A 7437-nucleotide genomic window follows, 5' to 3' on the forward strand; every position below is an offset into this window, starting at 1 on the left:
CTAACAGTGTACTAGGGGTTCCTTTTCTCATCATCCTTGCCAGCACTTGTTCTTTGTTGATTTATTAATGATGGCCATTCTGACTGGTATGAGGTGATATATCATTGTGGTTATAATTTGCATCTTTCTGATGGGTAGTGATGTTGAGCATTTTTTCATATGTCCATGGGCCATCCGTATGTCCTCCTTGGAGAAGTGTTTGTTCAGGTCCTTTGCCCGTGTTTTAATTGGATTGTCCTCCTGGTATTGAGTTGTGTAAGTTCTTTAAATGCTTTGGAGATTGAACCCTTGTCTAATGTATCGTTGACATATAAGTTCTCCCATACAGTCAGTTCCCTTTTCATTTTGATAATGGTTTCTTTAGCTCTGCAGAAGTTTTTAATTTGATGTAGTCCCATTTGTTTATTTTTTTCCTTTATTTCCCTTGCCTTAAGAGATGTAACAGCAAAAATATTGCTGCATGAAGTATCTGAAGTTTTACTGCCTATGTTTTCCTCTAGGATTTTTATGGTTTCACAACTTATTTTTAAGTCTTTTATTCATCCTGAGTTTATTCTGGTGTATGGTATAAGTTGGTGGTCTATTTTCACTTTTTTGCATGTATCAGCCCAGTTCTCCCAACACTACTTATTGAAGAAACTGAGATAGGTAGAAATTGAACTTGAGGTGTAGAAAGAGAAATTGCTTTCCACTAGAAAGCTCTTTGTTCTAAAATTAGCAAAGAATGACACATTTTTCTTTAAAAACAAAACATGATTTATCCAAAAAATTTTACAAAATTACCCTTAGATAGGTGATGGTATGCTACATAATTTCTGTTTTACAGTAGCTCACATTAACTGACATGAGGGACCCCAGCCAAGCCAAAAAGGAATTAATACCAGAATTTCAAATGTGCAAATTGAAAAAGAAAAGACATTCTAGTTAAACGTTATGAAAAATTCCAAAATTATTAAGATGATCAACTGGGACCATCAACGCAGAACAACTTTAATTCACAGTTATTTTAACTTTTAAGATAGAAAGAAAAATTAAACACTTTAACTTAAACATTTTTAATGTTCAAAAATAAATAATAGTTTAATAATACAAAATTAATTTTACCACCCTGGCTGGCGTAGCTCAGTGGATTGAGCACGGGCTGCGAACCAAAGTGTCGCAGGTTCGATTCCCAGTCAGGGTATATGCCTGAGTTGCAGGCCACAGCCCCCTGCAACTTCACATTGATGTCTCTCTCTCTCTCTCTCTCTTTCTCTTTCTCCCACCCTTCCCTCTCTAAAAATAAATAAATAAAATTTTTTTAAAAAGAAAAAAATTAATTTTAATTAAGAACAGTTCTTAAGTCATTCATAACAATAACAGTCTAGCTGGATTCATAGCTCTTAGACTTTAAAATAATTTAATAAACCATTTATTGGTATCAATAATATCAATGAGCAAATTGATATTATTCTGAGCACTTTAGATATGCTGCCTCATTTAGACCTTCTTCCATTTCACCCATTAAAAAAAACAAGTATTGTGAAGTTAAACTACATTCCCAAAGTCACAGAGTTAATAAAATTGGAACTTGGGTCTGACCAACTGTAGTCTGTAAAGCAAATCCCCACTCTCCCCAAAAATATACATGTATTTCTCAATACAGCTGGATTTTCCCCCTCTCATTGTTGCCTAGAACGAAGCAACTTTTACAGTAGTGTTTCTTTACTTCAGTTTTCTAGAAGCTTGAATTATTTTAATCATGTTTTCAAGTCCTCAATCACCCTTAGTGTCCTAAAAATAGATCATTTTATTTGATCTCATATACGTTAGCATTCACACTTACCCCAAGCTTGCTAAGTCATTTACGTCCAGAAAGGAAGAAAGGTGGTTGACAGATGGAGCCTCCTCTCAGTCATTTGTTGTTGCTGATATTAGTTTTTCTTTTTATTACTCAAGCTTGACATAGCATTTTCTTTAATTGTCACAACAAAAGTTCTTCTAATCAGTTTCAGTTATGTAAATTTTGTTGTCTGTTGAGTAACTTCTCCATGATCTTTCCCTTTTCAGTTTTCATTGTTGCAGATCATTGAGGCGAAAATAACTTGTTGTGTCTTTTGACAAAAGTCAAAGGGATGCTTGATTTTGGGGCAGGCAGCCAAAGTTTCCCAAAGAGAAGCCAAGATGCTAAGAGGGGAAGCCTAGGTTGGGGAATTTTGATAGTCAGCAATATCCCCTAAAGTGCTGACCAAAATGCTTCATGTTACTCTTATGCAAAAACTTCACATGCTGAACTCATTCTCAGACTGGATAAATATAAGCTGGGATCATTTTCATAAGCTTTCCCAAGGTTGAAATATTTATTTCATATCTATGGAAGCATCTTTCATGACAGTGGCAACATAAACATTGGGTTGACCCAGCAATTCCAATGCTGGGAATGTACCCTAAGAATCCTGAAACACCAGTTCAAAAGAACTTATGCACTCCTGTTTATAGCAGTGCTATTTACAATAGCCAAGTGCTGGAAACAGCCTAGGTGCCCATCAGTAAATGAATGGAACTGGAGAGCATTATGCTAAGTGAATAAGACAGTCAGTGAAAGACAAATGCCATACAATCTCATTTATAAAAGAAATCTAAAGAACAAAATAAACTAATGAGCAAAATAGAACCAGAGATGTGGAAACATGGGACAGACTGACAGCAGCCAGGTCAGAGGGAAATAATAGTGGAAAGAAGGCCAAGGAATGAAAGGACTAGTCAAAGGACAGGTACAAATGATGCATGGATGTGGACAATAATGTGGGGATGGTCTGTGGGAGCAGGGGGTGTGCTGGGTGAAGGAGGGCAAAAGGGGAAAATTTTGGACAACTATAATAGAATAAAAATAAAAAGAAGAATGATATAATTCTGCTAGGTAAAAAAAACAACTAGTGGGTTGATTTGGTTCATTTGTTTGTTTAGAATAATATCATTTACATCATATGAATCTGAACCCATAGCTGCTTAATCAGAGGCCATAAATGACCTGATCGTGCTTCCACATACTAGACCTGTGCTGGGAGTGACTCCAGTGAGACATGGGGTAAAATTAAATGAAAAATTAATTCAAATTGTTGGGTTCAAGTCCAGACTGAAATCCAGGTGTGGCTGAATTTATTTATTAAAATTTCCTCACCACTGATTTTGTATTGACCTTATACATGAGAGTTATCATTAGCTTCAAAATATATAAATTACTTGCCCTGAGAGGCAAATAATTGAGCTCAGACTTTAAAGACTATAATTTATTCATTTAGAATAGGTAATATATTCACATAACTCAAAAGGCAAGAGATTGTACCAGTAAAATTCTCCTACTGGGAACCCAATATGCCACCAAAGGCAACCAGTTTTACATGCATCCTTTCTGACATATATGTTTTACATATATGACAAATATACATCTACATTTTTTCCTTTCAAAAATGCAAAATGTATATCTGGAAGAATACATAGTGTAAATAATATACTAAATTAGCGAGTATGCATACTAAGTACCCAGTATGCAAAGTGTTTTTAGCATACATGTTGTATGCACAATATAGTGTACAGTAGTATACTATACTCTGTTCTATAACTTCCTTTGTTAACAATAAATATATCTTGGAGATCTATTTCATATCAGTACAGAAAGAATTTCCTTACTTGTTCACATAGCTAACTAATATAGTATTCTATCACTTTGATGTGCCACCACATTTAATCAGTTCCCTATTGATGGACATTTGGGTTGTTTCCAGTGTTTTGCTACTATAAATAAAGCTGTAATGAATATCCTTATATATAAGTCACATTGTGCGCATGAGAATATAGCTGTAGGGCTAATTCCTACAAGTGGAATTTCTCTAGCATTTGTAATTTTGATAGATATTGTCAAATTATCCTTTTCAGAGGTTGTACTAATTTCTATTTCCACTAGAAATATAAGGGATCAAAGATTTTTTTCAATCATTAATTTATCTCTTATGAAAAGAAGAAAAGCTGCTTTCTATACTGCTATGGTCTGAATGGTTTGGTCCACCACTCCCCCAAATTCACATGTTGAAATCCTAAACCCAAAGATGGTAGTATTAGGACAATGGGGCCTTTGGGAAGTGCTTAGGTCATGAGGGTGGAGCTCTCATGAATAAGATCATTGTTCTCATGAAAGAGACCCTCAAAGAGATCCCTTGCTCTGTGCCCCACGTGAGGACACATGAGACAGGAAAAGGGTCCTGACCAAACATAACCCTGCTGATGTCTTGATCTTGGATTTCCCAAACTCCAAGATTGTGAGAAATAAAATCTTCCATTGTCTATAAGCTGCCTAGTCTGTGCTGTCTTCTTAAGGCAGCCTGACTGGACTGGGACACACATCATCAGAAGCAGGCATCTTCTCCATTCTCCAGGGTCCAAGTAGAGTCTGGCCTCCTAGCCAAAGGTTTCCTAGCACCTAGGGTTTCCTCCTTCCTCTATTTCACAGCATTTGCTGTCATCTCTTTTCAGTTGAGACATTTTCTTAAAGTTTCATATTCCCTAACATTTGAATTATTATTTAATTCTTCATAAATTTATGTGTCGCCTCCTCAGACTAAAGCTCCATGACTGGATGAGCCACATTTAATATTTCTTTAACTTTTCCCACAATGCACTGTAAATGCCTGGCCTAGAGAAGATGCCCAGTAAGTAACTGTGACCCACTGGTCTGTCTGGGGAGAAATGTGGGAAATGTGAATGGACTTTCACATATTAAAGTATTTTCTATGTCTCAGCTTTGGCATGGGGCTGGACAGGGAAATTGACCCTCAAGCTACAGAGAGAGAGAGAGAGAGCAGAGGTAGAGGGAAATACACAGAGAAGAATCACATTAATGTGTTGAGAACTACTGCAATCCTGCCACAAAGCCCTCTCCTGGTAAACCCATTTACTTCTTACCTTAAAGATTATCTGCCCTCAAAATGTAGGCATTGGAACCCTGTGTGAACTCATTTCACCACGATTGTAGTTATCCCCAAGGATCTCAAAGCAGTGAATGTGAAAATGTGGGATCCTTTGGCTGGTCTCCAGCATTGAGATAACACAAGTTTAGAGACTGGGTGGATCTTCACCTCCCTTCACCTTGTAACAGGGTGTAGCCAAGAGGGGGGCCCCAAATAGGGATTTGCAATGGGATTCAAAAGAGCTTGGAGATGATTGGCTCCACACCACAGGACCACACCTGCTGAGAATGCTGGCAGTTGTGGGAGGAGCCAGATATGAGGCTGCAGAGGAAGATTGGTGCTGGGATTTAAATCCGGCACGGCAGGCATTTTGTGTCTTTTTGGGACCATGTGTCTTTTCAGGGACCACAAGGCTTGGGTGAGAGTCAGGACCAGCGGTTTTGGAAGTGTTCCCTTTTTGCCACATGGATGGTGCCAGGAGCCTGAATCACGGAGATCTACTTCTTCCCTGAGACATGGTGCTCCAGACTGGCAGAGGGAGAAGGAAGGACTGTGTGCATTTGTGGGTATTCGAGAGAACTTTAATTTATATAACTTTTAAATAAATAATAATTACTTTCCTTTTCACCAGTCTCTGGCATGTGAGAGATGTCTTTCCTCTGGCGATGGATAAAGCTAACTTAGTACAGGGAGGAACCCCTAGAGAAAAGGGGAGGTCTTTTATATCATTCAGCCCCCCACCCCCCAGTCTGTTCTGTAACAACCTTGCCTTCAACCAGGTTGCTGCTGCTCACTTCCTCCGACCTGTCTTTGCAGTGGGTGTCCCTTAACATTTCTGACCTACCCCGAACCTCAAATCATCCCCTTTTTTGTCATCTGGCCTGAAAGGCGCTGATGAGGGATTGAATCCTGGAGTTGTGGGTGAGATTTCACTCTATAGTCCAGACAGCTGCCCATCTCCCCAGCCTGACTCCTCAGCAACACAGAATTAGATGCTCAAATTTTCTGCAAGAAGAGATATCCTACAGAGGTCACACTGCTTGGAAAAAGGAGATTGGGAATCTGTGTTTACTGGATTTTCCTTCAGTGGGAATGGATATTCTAAAGTTCCTGACCAATTGTGTTTTCTACTCTACAATCTGCAGTCAGATTACCAATTACTGGATCAATGGAGCCAAAATATGATAGCTTCACAACCATTAGGAAACTAAGAAGTGTATATTTTAGCTAATTCTTGGCTACTTACTGTCCATTCAAAAATTAATGTAAGTTTTATATGTAATACTTTTAAATGGCCACTTTATATTTTTTCTGTTGAGGGAAAGACATAAATAATCAGCATAAATTATAATAAAAATTCTTTTTTTAAAGCTTCCCCATATCACTGTAATTATGGAGTCATATTTATTTTTGCCTATTTAATGCTCCAATTTTTCTTAACTTTGCTGACTTGGCAGCCATCCAGGTAAATGTGATTCCCTTGTTTGCTACACCTCATCACTGGCTCATGGCATTAAATGAGATACTGGATGTAAATCTCAGTGCCTGGCACAGAATACATACTCAATAAATGGTAATTATCATGATTATTAACAATAGATCCCAACCATTAACAATTGCTTCAGTTTAACCAAACTTTAGCTTTTCAAAAATATAAATTATGGATATATTTAAATTATAATAGGGATATGTTGGTTTATTATATTGATTTCCTTGAAACTCTGGAGTCCTGAGGTAGGAAAAAATTATAAAAACAGAATATATGTGTCTTCACAAATTTGGCCAGGGATATCAATGGTGCAAAAATTAATTTAAAATTCTAAGTTTTAAAGTAGTAATAATCTATGTTTTCTAAAATATTTAGACAAAAATACATATGGCCCATTGTGGCAGATAGTCACGTGCTTGTAAAAGGAACTGGAGTAAAAGTTTAATGAAAGTTTGTGGTCCAATCTCAGGCTGCCTTTTCTCTAATACAGATCCCTCCAATGTCACAAAATTCCAGCCAGAGCCACGACCACCAAAGTCAGCGAGGAAGACTAGTCAGCAAGCTGGTACAGCCAGATGTCCAGCACCTGGCATAAATATTACACCTTTGAAATTTCTACAAGGCTACTGATACTCTTTAAAAAAACATGTAGAATCTGACATACATTCTTAGAAATGATTAAAACCTTTTGAGAATGTCTGATTCAGAGAAATGATTAAAAACCTATTTAAAGTGAACTTGATGACCAATTAAGCTAGATGATATATTGAAAGTTCTACACTTTCTTGAGTGACAAGTGTTGTCATTTTGTTTTAAAACTGTGAATCTTCTCATGATGTCACACTGTACCAGGCCTCCATTGTCAGCCTGGCTTTGATCTAGGTTTCTCACTTCCTTTTCAGAAACTGAAGGCTGAAATACATCCAGCTTCATGTGCGTTGGCTTATATCTCCATGTGTACTGATCCGAGAAGAGCACTCTCATAAAGGAAAGCCCCTTTGTTTC

Source organism: Phyllostomus hastatus, unplaced genomic scaffold, assembly GCF_019186645.2.
Source record: "Phyllostomus hastatus isolate PE091 unplaced genomic scaffold, TTU_PhHast_1.1 phas_contig_34, whole genome shotgun sequence".
Taxonomy (NCBI): Eukaryota; Metazoa; Chordata; class Mammalia; order Chiroptera; family Phyllostomidae; genus Phyllostomus; species Phyllostomus hastatus.